General features: G+C 32.0%; 1 long non-coding RNA gene across 2 annotated transcripts; it reads right to left on the bottom strand.

Annotated features, from left to right (window-relative positions):
• Window positions 1–430: 430 nt before the first annotated feature.
• Window positions 431–3,466, bottom strand: LOC110733928. 2 transcript variants are annotated; one of them, XR_002513717.1, is made up of 3 exons: window positions 2,658–3,466; window positions 1,374–1,470; window positions 431–1,158 (listed from the first exon to the last, which is right to left on the bottom strand). It is a non-coding gene; the product is annotated as an uncharacterized LOC110733928 (long non-coding RNA). The 2 variants fall into 2 exon arrangements; XR_002513716.1 differs by lacking the exon at window positions 1,374–1,470 and having other exon boundaries at window positions 431–908; window positions 2,658–3,432.
• Between the last annotated feature and the right edge of the window lie 11,127 nt (window positions 3,467–14,593).

Here is a 14,593-nt window from a genome sequence, read left to right as displayed (position 1 = left end):
GAGACAATTCTTTCATAATGTACTTTACTAGTCTCACAGTTTAGCATAAAGTTGAATACATTATAACCTCTTTTGTTCCAAACTCTCCATTAAATTTTCACTCTAAATTCAATTATCTGGGTTTTTTTTAATATCTAAATTGATTTACTGGTATCCATCTAATTTTTTGGTATCATCTTATAATTTCTTGGAGTAAATTAAACATTAGTGGGGAAGTAACACTACTACCAAAAACCAAGCACTGATTTTAAGAATCTACTAACAACACTCCAAACCTAAGGGAATTAATATCTAAAATTTTGTAATGAATTGTAGGATGGAAATAAAACTAACTGTGTATGAGGATAGGCAGGTACATGACAAAATATTCTGAACATAAGAATAAGCATGCACTATATGACAAGAACGTACTGAAATTTCACATGGCAACTAAGCAGGGGTCAATAAACAGAGATTTCTTAAATTGCTTTTTTTTTCAAATGTTGGATAGATTTAGCCTCATGTATAGTATAATCCCATGGTTACTATTAAACCATGAAATCGATCCAAGTAATGATGGTTGCCTAAGAGGAATTAAGGTTACAAAGGTCTGATTAATAATATTTTTAGATTGCCAGATCCCAGTCCCAATCAAAACAACCAAAGAGATAATAGACGTTGACAATAGAGCAAGTAATCACCTCTATTTCTCGAATACATGCCTCCTGTAGAAGTTGTTGATGAGCTTTCTGCTGTTTAGTTTGACTTTCTAAAGCCAAACGCACACGCCTTGCTCGCACCCGAGCTTGAACTCTCACTAAAGCTTGCATACAACGAAGAATTATAGCAGCTTGCTTTCTCACAGCATGCCCTCTGACAAGTGCTTGCAGTCTTACCAATCCTTTCAATGCTCTTAGAGCTCTCTTAGCCTGATATAGAACACAAGAATCATAGTTAACCATGAGTACTTAGTTGAGGCATTTAAACACTGCCACACTGGGAAGCTGAATTCGATAGGCACTGCTTCTTTTTACAAAAAATCCTCTTTTACAATGATAATCCTTTTCATTATTGAATACCATCTGCAATTTGAAGATTCTTTTTAAGTTAATCCACAGAAGGGTAATTTCCATCCTCTTGCAATGAATTCTCATTGTACATTCATGGTCCTAGAGCAATCTGTCATAATTAACATCTAGAATTCAATCATGGTGAGATAAGAAGCATTAAGTAATAACATTCCACAAAGGTCCTTGTTTAAGTTGGTGATGTTGGTTTAAGATAGAATTTTTAGAATGTCAGCTACTTTCAGCAATTTATTCCACACTATACATGTAATGATATAAACATGCTTTTAATTACTAAGCGCTTAAGATTGAAAAAAGAATTTGTACCTCACAAGCCTAAAATAAGCCTAAAAAACAAGTGTCTGGCTACCTTATCATTCAAAACAAGACCATCATCCCTCACCATGAATTCCCTAGCTACTTCCTGCATATATATTTCAGAAGCTTCTTAATTCTTTATTGCCTCTATGTTTAATAAGAGGTAGAATAGAAAAAACTTTAATTAATCTCTGGCTATTTAAGCTAAATAAGGGGAATAAATACGACTCAACCTCAAAAATCACATAAAAACGCAAAATCAAACCACAACTAAACAAGCTCCTTAAACCAGCTAGCACAATATGAAAATAAGTTGAAAATTGAAACTGACTTTCTGAGGTGGGCTACGATCTGTAGATTTTTGTTAGTATCATTTTGTAACTTATTGGATAAGATTGAAGATATTAGCGAGTAAAGGAAGAAACAAAGAAAAGTCCGGCAAGTCAACTCAACTAGAAAATTTATAATTTCGTAGTCTTCATAGTTTATGAAAATTTATAATTTTATTTATCAAATACCAAAATATTCATCAAAAATTAAATTAATCGGATTAAAAGGATGATTTTTGGAAATTTAGTATCATCCCATTTACTAATAACAAATTGCCTACCATTCACCCTAACTCCTATATATTTAAACACACTCATAGCTTTTCCCTCATTCTGCACAAGCAGTATAGAAAGTAGTCTGTCAATAATTTAACACAAAAACAAATCAAGCAACTAAAGCTGCATTGACCCTACAATAGTATTATGCCCATATACAAGTATCTTCCCTGAAAACATTTAAAATTCATATGTTTAATCAAATTCAAAGCAAACAATCAAAAAACTTGTACATGACTGCACAAGTTTAACTTGATCACTACTTATAAGCTAATTTCATCTCCATTGTCACTACCAACTCAAAGCAATCGACAAGTCATATATTTTGTATAAAACAGATTGAAATCCAAATCCAAAATCTTTCCAAAAAAAAGCATCAAAATTATCTATATCATCAACCAATTACAGTCATAGCTATAGCCAGTCCTTAACAAAAGCATAATAACCACAAGCAACAACCAGAAATTAGAAAGTTGCTAGTAATTCAATCAATCATAAAGCTAACCTAGAAACAAAACCAAAAAAAATAAAATACGAAGGCTTAGAATTAAGACAACCTAGAAGATATTACATTTAAAAATCAAATCGAACATCAAAAAGCATAGGAAACAATATGATTAGAGAGCAAAGCAACTTATTAATTATAAAATCAGAAGATACTCAATACTCTTAATTAACGATCTTTCACCTGATGAGTAGAAAGGAAGGAGATGAATAACCGATTGAGGGTATGATGATTTTAAGGTGATTAGTGTGTTGTATAGTGAGATTAACAACTGAAAAGTGGAGTAACTGCTGATTCATGGTGGAAACTTTTTCGAGCCAAAAATAATTCACCATTTCGCGGGTATTGGAGGAGAATTTGGCGTTGTGGAGTTGAGGATAATGGTGTTTCTTTTTCATTTTTATTGAAAATAAATGTGGAGAAGATTCAGGTGTTGAGGATGATGGTGTTTTTATTTTAAATTTATTGGAAATAAATGTGGAGTACTTGTCCCTTCGGTTCTTTATAGCTTTAGGGAATTTTACTTGGGAGTAATAAGTCAATGTTAATAAATTAAAGATCTAATATGATCCGATGAATTTTTTATTTTTTCTTTTTTTTGATCAATGATCCGATGAAATATTAAAATGGTTAATAGTGGATTGCAACTTGCTAATCCTATTAGGTGGTAGTTTATTATTGGAATAAAAATAAATTCAAATTAATTAAAAATGAATTATTTTACACCCTTTTTTTTTTTTTTTTTTGTAAGAAATCGGATGTACAACAAATATTGTATGTTCATAGTACTATTGTCCTAAAATGATTACAAGTTAGTCCGTTAATAACAAAAACTACTCCAAATATATATAAACGTTATCTATGTTTAATGATAAAAGTTATCATCTACAAACAGGTAAAAAATTAAAGGTTAGTAACTAAACCAGATGTACACAAATTTTTATTTTTTTTCATATCGAATCGGATTGTATTGAAGTGTACAGAAAGAATAAAAATTTTGGGATTGGATTAGATTGAGGGGTTCAGAACCAAGTAAACAGAGCACACCAAGTTGTTTCTCTTTCTAAAAGTCTAAATTTATTTTTAAACTACTTAAATTAGGGTCTGTTCTGTTCACCTTATTTTCACTTATTTCATGTCTAATAAGTTCAGATAATTTCAGATAAGTTCAGTTCAGGGAAAATAAGTTCTGATAAGGGTTGTCCAAGTTCAACTTACAACTAAAATAAGTTTTAAAAAGGTCTAATAAGTTCAGGTAAGTTCAGATAAGTTTAGATAAGATATGATAAGTTTAGATAAGTAAAAATCAGGTGAATAGAACACACCCTTAATATTATAACATCAATAACTCAAGCAATAAGCTAACCCTACTAAGGGTGCGTTCTATTCACTTGATTTTCACTTACCTGAACTTATCTGAACTTAATTATCTGATCTTATCTTAACTTAACTGAACTTATCTGAACTTGTTGCATAGATAACAATTTTATTGTTGTTATCTTTTTGGACAACATGTGAAATAAATGTTGCCTAATGTTAAAAAAAGGCTACATTTTATAATATTGTTGTCTTACATACACTAAAGCAACACTTTTTAAATTGTTGCATTGTATTGTGATATAGATTGTTCAAGATCAAGGTAACAAACAAGTATTGTTGCCTTTTCCCACAAAAGACAACATTTGTCATTTTGTTGCAATATTGTATGTTGCCTATTCTCATTTTTTTGTAGTGGTAGTAAGTTAATTGTTAAAATGTAAAGGAAGATGGAAAGAGAGAGGAGAATGAGTGAGGATGGGAGAAACACAAATACAAATAAGCTTTATAAATTTTGCAAAATTATAAGATAGGAAAGGAGGGAGGGAGAGGAACAAGGAGAGAAAGAAAGAAAGATGGTCACTTAAAATGTTATAATTTGTATAGAAAGTCAAACTAACTAATAGTACATTTATAAAATAAATAAAAGAGGGAGACTGAGGCCGAGAAAGAGCAAGAGAAAGTTTGTGGAAATAACGGAAGGAAGGATTACACTTTTTAGAGTGTAGTTGACTAAGAAGTTGAGCAACTTTTTAAATACTTTTTGTAAAATGCTCAAATTCATAAAAGACGAGTGAGAGAAAGAGAAAACTAAAGGGAAGAGAAACAATGTGAGCAAGAAAGGGGTTGTTCTCTCTCTTTTCAAACCTAGCCATTATAGTGAAACTTAGGGTCTGCCATCGATTTTTATCGATGGTTAGCCCCAAATTCTTCTTTAATTTAATATTTTTAGCCAATAAAGATCACCAATAGTATGGTGATTATAGTCAGTCCCTCCATGAAGGGTTTAGTATTGTTTGTTTGTTTGTTTTTAGTGTGTGTAGGGATATAAATTTGGAAGATTCGTCTTGCAAATTTGTGGAATTGCAGGTTTATTGGTATAGGGGTGCAAATTTAGAAGATTTGTCATGCAAATTTGCAGATCTTGATGACCAATTAAGTTTTATCACTTTTGCGACTATACATCAATGGAGCTCCGTCAAGAACAATGCAAAGACATCTATATTATCCAGGAGCAGTTCAGAAATGATGCCATTAGTTTTGGGGTGTTTAATTCTTGTATTGAGAATTTAGATCTCTTAAGGGATGATTGTAAGTGTTAAATGACTATTATTATTTATCGAAATCACCCCTCCCTATTCCATTCAAAAAAAAGTGAGCAAGAAAGGGCGTATAGAGCTCGACAATTAGATTTGGACTTGATTATTTCAATACATGAAATTAGCTAACCAGTGTGGTTTTGTGACAATTATGAGAAATTCAACTGATTACTCCCTCCGTATTTTAATAAGTGTTACACTTTGACCAGCACATAGTTTTAGGTAATTTAGTTGACTTACATAAAATAAGAGTTAAGTGGGGTAATTGGAGTATTAAAAATTGTAAAAGAAAGATAGTGGAGTTCATAGTTTACTGAAGCAATAAATGTGAGAGTGGAGAAACAAAAAAAGAAAAAAGGAAAAAAAAAGTAGTGGTTTAGGTGGGGATCATGATAAGAGTCAGATATAATATTAAAGTGTAGCTTTTGCCAAAAAAGAAAGTGTAACACTTATTAAAATACGACCAAATTTAGTAAGTAACATTTATTAAAACACGGAGGGAGTAGTAGCACCTTAGAATTAAAATGTCAACCTTATGATAAAATACGTTATGCGCGAACACATTCTTATATTTAACCTAATAAAGAAAATATAGACAATACTTTTCGAACAGATTATAGAATTTGAAAAGAAAAACAATACTTTTCAAAAAGATTCTAAAATTTGAAAAACCTAAGTGTTAAAATGTGACAAAAGATGAAAAAAGAGATGATAATGATGAGATTGGGGGGAATAAAAGTAAAGATAATCATAAGATAGGAAAGGTTGGAGAGAGAGAGAGAGATCCATAAGTTATGAAACCAATAAAAAGAAGAACAAAGAGAATAGAGACTAAGAAAGAGAAAGCGAGTTATGGAAAATAAAGGAAGGAAAATATTTTCTTAAAGTGTAGTTGAGTAGGGAAATGATCATACTTTGTAGAAACTTTCTAACATGATCAAAATCATAAAAGACGAGTGAGAAAAGAGAAAGCTAAAGGGAAGGAGAAACAGAGTGAGCAAGAAAAGGGGAGTCCAAAGCGTTTTTTTGCTAATTTTTTTTCTTTTTTTTTTTGCTAACTTGGGAGAACAAATGCAATTACTAAGGTTGACATAATAATGATAGGTAAAACAAGGTCAAAACATACATAATTAATGTCATTCATTTGTCATTTATAATGTTCCCAGAGAATTATCACATTAAATACATCTAAGTGATGTTAAAGCACTTAATAAAACGATTTCTATGCCTTGATCCAAAATACGGATATCCAGCCAAGTGAAAACAGGACTCATCACAAGGCTTCTTATGTCAAACAGATAAATAAGTAACAATATATTAATCCCAGATGATGCAACTAAGTCAATTATATATAATGAAAACTATGCATTCAATTGATAGTCATCCAATCCTAGAACTAAGTCAAATTATTTGTCATAAACTTCGTGCATTCAGTTACTCATGTTTATCTTCTCCATTTATTAGTTCCTAAACCTTCAAGTAAGTCAAATTATATATTAGTCAAATCCTAACCCCATAATTTTATTCTAAAAAATCAAGCATATTATAAAAAAAAACAAATTACAACAAACAAGCTATTGATTATCAATTCACCAAACCTGCTCCACACAAAAAAGATAGCAAAATATTTGAAATTTCAGCCAACTAAACTTAGACCATTATAAGTTGTATATAAAAGGCTAAAAAAATAACAAACATGTTTTACTTTGCCTAATATAGCTATTGTAAAACCTATATCAACTTAGCTTATGTCTAGAAGCACTTAACCATAATTGCATTTTGACTATTTTGTATTATCTTTTTGCACTTATTTGAACTCAAGTTTGTTACAACTACATATATTATCAAATCCCTTTTAATTACCTATACATAAAACCCATAAGCTAATCAATTATAATGTTGGCACCTATACATAAAACCCATAAGCTAATCAATTATAATGTTGGCCCATATTTTTTTGGGCTTCCCTATCATAACATTTCAAAATAGGATCAATCTTATTCTTGTGCTCTTACTATAAAAAATACATATTGGTTAATAAGCAAAATCCTTAACTAAGTTACCAACTAGATATTCTATCATGTTTTGTCAATCACAAATAGCTCTTCAATCACTTATATATAATGTGCAACTTCGAATTCATTCCTACAATAAAAAAACTAAAACAAATAGATTTATTTAACAATTCTTCAGCTTTCAAAACAGTTTTCCAACCATCTCCATCCTCTTCATGTACCATAGTAACATCCCAAGTTCTACAATCACCATGCACAAACAATTCAACACTCACGAATCCATCATCTAACATGTCTTTGAAATCATCTGGAATACGCTGTAAATAAATACACATTCACAAAAAAAAACTGAACAACAACAAATGTTAAAATCAAATTAACATTATTAAAACAACATAAATACACAAAGCTTTATTCCAAGCATAAGAAAAATAAACCAATAAACATGTATCTCCATACCAGCCTGTCCTACTGCTCAGTCTCATAACAAACAATAAATGTAGCAGCAAATTCAGCCATAACAGGAATTATACAAATTTCTAAGATAATACCTAGACTTATTTCTTTAACACAGCTTACTCAATATTAATTAGTCCATAATAAGAATGCTATATATAATGAAAACCTAAACATAGTAACTGGTATCACATTTAATAGAATGATGTATAACTTTGACATGAAAACACTTGAATAAGATTCTTTTTTAGGGGAAAATCAGATATCAACTTACATATTCCTTTCCTATAATCAATGTTGTAATAATAATAGGTAAATCAAGTCAAAACATTTATAATTATTGTTATTTAACACATAAAATTTGTAACAACTCTTTTGTTGAATAGCTTCAATACCTTAATCCAAACCACGATTATGAAGCAAAATGAAAACAAGCCTTATCATGTCAAACAAATAATTAAGAACCTAGATAATACAAGTAAGTCAAATATGTATAATGAAAACTATGCATTCAATAGATAGTCATCCAATGGTAAACTGAGTCAAAGGCTTTGTCACAAACTTTGTGCATTCAATTGAAAAAAATCCACTCATGCTAAATGATATCTTATCAGATCAACTAATGGTTCAATCTCATTGTTGATATTGAATTGTTTTAATTTGTTAGATGAAAATTAATTAGAGCTAATTATGTTTAACTTTTTGTGTATTTATTGAGTTTTATTGTAATTTAATTGGCATTGAGTTACGTAGTTATTTTCATTAGTTTTTTTTTTTCAGAAAAAAAAGCATTTTAAGCTCACAAATTCGCAACACAGGATCATTGTTAATTAATAAAACACTAATTTTGTAAGTACCCCCCTTTTATTATTAACTGAGAATAGAAAAGCAATACTTCAATACAAAAAGGAAACAAAAAAAAATTAAAAGAATCAAGGCCTACAAATTCACAATAAAACATTAAACACAAAGTAAGACGTGGCCCAAACATATGATCCAGTCCAAACAATAATTTTAACTCAGTTAACTTTCCTTAGTCCATACCTACATAAGTTTCAATAATGCTAATCAATTTTTTGTGGTGTCATTAGCTTATAACGTTAATCTATTTCAAAATAGGGTAAATACATCTTATAGACATATTCTATCTGACTTTGTCAATCACAAATAGCATTTCAATTACTTATATTATATACAACTTCGAATTCATGCACAAAATAACAAAACATAAAGTCCTAAACCAAATAGATTTATTTAAGAATTCATCAACATCATACTAATTTCGCTTCACAAAACGCTACGCTCGCGTTGAGACAACTAGTATAATGATATTAGTGATTATAATAATGCATTGTCAACCATGAAATAAGAAATATTGCAAGTAATAAATAGTAAAGTTAACTAATAATGGCCAAGCTTGCTAGCCTGATTTGGCCCAACCCGTAAAAAGTTACGGGTTTGGGCAACTCTAAGGCATATTTTTAGTTAAAAACACAAGCTCGGGCCGAAAAAAGCTAGAAAACCCATTTTGGCCCGATATAACCACCACTTTTTGCGGGTTTGGGCATGACATTTTATATTAAGGCCTGGCTAGGCCCGAATTTTTTATCACCTCTAACTTCTAGTAAATAGCAATGGAGGTAATACTTTTATTGCTATAAACAAAGTGTCGTTGCTTGAGAACCCTTATAACCTAAAAACCAATTGTCGGTCTTAAACGATAGAAGATTCAAATCGAATGACAAAGGTTGCTTCATTATTATCAAATTAAATACAATGGTTGTAGATGAAGAAACAATAATATCACTATCAAAGTTGTAAATCACTAGCTACTATGTTTCTTGATTAATAAACTACAGTTATCACAAGCCCTTTTTTTTTTTGAAATTATATTTTATTATTTTCTTCATTTAGTGTTGCTCTCAAAATTTTCAATGTTTAATTATTCGGTTAAATATTGATTTGAATAACAGTGAACTTTAAAGGTGAGCATTGAGGGGGTCTAATTGGGAGTTTGTATTGAGTAGCTTGTAGAAAATAAAGATCCAAAGTTGAAAATGCAACTGGTGGAAACTGGTTACTGTAGGGAATTTTTCAAACTCAACTTTGAACCCCAATGTGATCATGCTTTTAGGCATGGTTGCGTCCAAAGGGAAGGAAGCTAGAGATAAAAGAGTCGTCAACAAGTTTTAGGAACATGTAAACTGTTCACGGGTGTGAAGGTTACACCCCATTCACGATCACTGAGATCGCTAATTAACTCCATAATGGTCCGGAACCATGACTGGATATTCGGGGATGATGGTACGAATCCAACCTAAAAGAGATTGAACTCTCCCTAAATCGACCTCTACTTAATTCTTATGATATTCATGTGCGCTTTCCGATCAACATACATTCATCAAATTAGCCCTAAACTTGTTTCATCTATATTGGTTGATTATTAATTCACAAATAAATCTATTATTATTGGTAATCACTTGAATTAAAATCATATTTGCCTAAATCAAATTATCAATTATCTTATTAGGCGTGATTTCAAGTACAAATACCCTTTAAACTTGCAAGAAGGGGCGTGATCAAGCAATAACAATCAATCATGAATAACCAAGCAATGTATAATTGACACAACAATCATCATCATAATCAAAACATCATCAAAACATTATTAGTAAGATCCTAGGCATGATACTAAACGGATTAATAACAAACCCTATCATGTCACTTATAATAAAGATCAAAGCATTATCCTAAACATGATACTGAAATCAACATGATATTAGACTTATTAATTAATACCCTAAACATGATACTAGGAATCAAAATCAACATCCTAACATGATACTATGAATCAAAATCAACATCCTAACATGATACTAGGAATCAAAATCAACATCATCCTAACATGATACTAGAAATTAAAATCAACATCCTAACATTATACTAGGAATTAATATAATATCCTAAGCATGATTTCTATCAATTAAGTAATTGAATTACTTACTTTGACGCCTCGTATCTCTTTCTATAAAAACAATACACACGTTAGTAAACTTCAAGAAAAATTAAATCAAATAAATAAATCAAATAAGAATTGAAATATAGATTAGGGACCAAACCCTCAGAACTATCAACCTTTCACGTCGAGTTCGAAGGTAACTTTGAGATTGGCAAGGAGTATTCAAAGCTTGTGAGAGAGGTATGGTGTTTGATTAGGAAAAGTATCAAGGATGTGTGTTTGGGATGTGTTTAGGCTAGGCTAAGAACGTAAAGAATCAAGAGAGAGAAAGAATATTAGAGAGGGTATTAGATGATGATTGTTGGTGATTAAGCTTGTTAATGATTGAAAACGGGGTGATACGACCTCTATTTATAAGGAAAAAAGAGGGTCGAAGGATAAAAAAAAAGTCAGAATCCGGATCGGAATAAAACAGGTTCCATCGCGGCGCGATGGACAACAGTTTTTGCTTTTATCATAACTTTTGATCTAGAAATCGGAATAAGATAAATAATACATCGTTGGAAAGCTCTGGAAGTGTACTTTCCAACACAATTAAAATCAGATTGATATATTTTAGGAAAAATTGCGAGGAAGGTCCTTTTAAGGAGTCGACCTTGTGAGGAAGGTCCTTTTATGAACAAAGTGGTGAGGAAGGTCCTTTTATGATGTTTGGATTGCGTGGAGGGTCCTTTGACCAAATTCCAGCGTTAACTTTCGTTTTCCGGCCAAAAAAAAGTCACGAAAACGGACTCGGACACGGGTACGATACGGACACGGTAAAACGACAATCCTAAAATAGGGGACACGGGTACGGCAAATAATAAGACATATAATATATCAAAAAAAAAACAAGAAAAATCACTATTAGAATTTAAAATTCAGAAAAACTAATGCTACGTAAATCAAAAGTAAAAGAACAATTTACCAAAAAAAAAAAAAAAGTAAAAGAACAATATTTTACCAAAAAAAAATAGTGCAAAAAATAATACATTTAATCTTCCAAAGGATGATAAAATAGAGCTTCCTTGAGAAGCTAAATTTGAAGAAAGGTGAGAAAACCAAGGAGCATTGCCAAGAAACCAGTTAAACAAGTAAACTATCAAACAAATTAAACCAGTTAAACAAATAGACAACACTGCTATTTTTTCACTCTCTCTCCTCTCTCATGTTCCATTCCTTTTCTTCCTCAGTAAACCACCATTTCATATCCCATTCACTTTCTGCCATCCTCTATCTCCTCTTCGTCTCTGGTGGAAGTCTGACTGACAGAGGTGGGTAACGACATGACGACAAGCGAAAAACAAGAAACGAAGCGGACGAATGACAGTGAGGTAGAGTGAGAGATCCAGATGAACAACGACTCCGACTGTTCCGTGGGTGGGTAGGACGCCGCTGGTCGACTATGGACTGGGTGGGTAGGACGCCAACGGTCGATGACTGGTGGGTGGGTAAGACTTAGGGTTTCAAAGTACGTGAGCCGTGAGAGAATGAAAGCAGCAGCAGACCAACTATCTTAAATTGTCGTGTCCATATTAAAACGGACCGTGTCACCCAAGACACGGTACATGTCCTAGTATAAAAAAAAACAAAAAAAACCAGACACGGTTTTTTCGCGTGTCTGACACGTATCGCCCCGTGTTCCACGCGTGTTCGTGTCTGACACGCGTGTCGACTCGGACACGCCTGTCAAGTGACGTTCTGTGCTTCCTAGCTGTGCACGTGACCTCTTAAATCTGTTTTTTTTTTCTTTTTTTCCCTTTCCCTCTTCTTCCATGATTTCCCCTTTTCCCTTTTAATTTCCCTCCCTTATTTCCTTTCAATTTCCCTCACTTGGGAAGCTTAGAAATCATGCAAATTGACTAACACAATTTTATATTCTTCATAACTACATAACATAGACTAGTCACACACATGCCAAGATTCAAGAAGACAACAATGGAGGGAACTCCATGGGAGGCCGTAGGGGGCAAGCTAAAAAATGGGAACCTATTATTTTTTCAACCAAATTGCATAAAATTCGCACCAAATTGTTCACAATTCAATATACAATCAAGTGGTGCAAAGAATTTTGAGAATAGCTTCACCAAATGAAAGCCCCCAAATCGATTTTTTAGATTTCTTTGTGAAATTCATCCAAAAATTCGATTAATGTGCAAGAAGGACAAGAAATGTTCATAGCATTTGCATTCAAACAAGGAAATCACACGAAAATATAAGGAATGCGAAAAGAAAACGAAAGTAGAGATTGAAAAAAAAAATGATATTTGCAAAATTTTACTGGTTTGAAGAAGAGGGAAAGGGAAGGAAAAGGGAAAAAAAAAATCAGATTTAGGAGGTGTGTGCACGTGACTTTTTTTAGGCCGGAAAACGGAAGTCAACGCCGGAATTTGGTCAAAGGACCCTCCACGTAACCCAAACGTCATAAAAGGACCTTCCTCACCACTTTGTTCATAAAAGGACCTTCCTCACAAGGTCGACTCCTTAAAAGGACCTTCCTCGTATATATTTTATAGAATAAAAGATATGGCCGAAATAGTGGGATAGTGTCAGTTTTGGATAAAGTTTGGTATTTCATTCATATCTATTTTCGTTATACCTCGGAATTTTGATTATGATATATCATTGGAAAGATAATTTCAATGGCTATCCAACCATCCAAGATTTGGATAAAAATTATGAGGCACGAATATCATATTAGAACGTCTTTAAATTCGAATAGAACAAGGATTAAAAGTAGAGGAGTTTTATTCAATATCAAATTCTTTAATCTTTATAATTCGGAGAAAGGATAAATTAGAACCTTCTAGAGGATTCTAGAAGCTCCTAATGAATCCTAATTGGTTTAGGATTGGAAATAAGGTATTGGACCCTCACACGATCATTGGGTCGCAGGTAAGGTGGACCTAAGCTCGATTTATTATTTTGGCCATAACTTATTCGTTTTAAGTCGGATGTGGGCTTATAATATATCGTTGGAAAACTCTTTTCAAACCCCATCCAAATAAACAATAATTAGACCAGGATTATGGACCAAAATAATCTGGTTTGAACTTTTTATAAGTTGGACACGAAATGAATGATTTTAAGGACACGAAATAAATGATTTTGGGTTTAAAGACACGAAATGAATAACTTTAGAGACACAAAATGAATGATTTTGACTTAAAACATTTTAGGTAAGGTTAGGAATAGGGTCAAGGCTTAAGGAAACTTCACGAGACTTTTGAACTTTTTACCTAACTCGATAATCAAAGACGTGAAATGTACTCATCACTGGGTTTGGTTTTTGGGGAGATACAATCAGGTATCTACAGTTACCAAGTGCCATTGATGATGTGAATAAGTTGCTTGTTCCCCTAATGATATTTTGAGCACTTATTCTGAACCAAGAAGCCTTTCTCCATAGATTTGGTTTATATTTTAACTATCCTTCACTTTCAAATAATTCAAGTTTTTGTACTACGTATGATCTCTAAAGTGTACTTATTTCCTTTGTGCAATGTTGCCACATTCTTTTGCAAACACCTGCTATACTCTATCATATACCACAATCTAAACAAGATTCCCTCGCATAACCTCAAATACATAGTGTAAGAATGCTTGATAAATTTACTCTCATATAATTATCTCCCAAATTTGTTATTAACCATCATATGGAATATTACATGAACAAAATAAAGACACGACATCAAGTCATGCTTGACCAAAATAGAGACACGACAACATGTCATTTGAATTCAGTTCGATTTGGATCAATTTGGTTAGATTGATATTCGGTTAATTAATTGTTTTTTATTAGTTTGAGCTCAAACCAATTTGAATTATATATTTGATCTTTGATCACATTAAATTTAAATCAAGCGAGTTTATATTGAAACAATTTCATTCCGAATCACAATTAGATCATTCAATATCGAAAACAATCCTACTACGCACAGGTAATGGCCCCATTTTGCATATACAATTTTTTCCCACGTGAATTATGGGGTCACTTATTCCATCACACATAGA

This window comes from Chenopodium quinoa, unplaced genomic scaffold (genome assembly GCF_001683475.1).
Source record: "Chenopodium quinoa cultivar QQ74 unplaced genomic scaffold, ASM168347v1, whole genome shotgun sequence".
Taxonomy (NCBI): domain Eukaryota; kingdom Viridiplantae; phylum Streptophyta; class Magnoliopsida; order Caryophyllales; family Amaranthaceae; genus Chenopodium; species Chenopodium quinoa.
The sequence above is the reverse complement of the archived record's forward strand: the minus strand, read 5'-3'. Positions and strand labels throughout refer to the sequence as shown.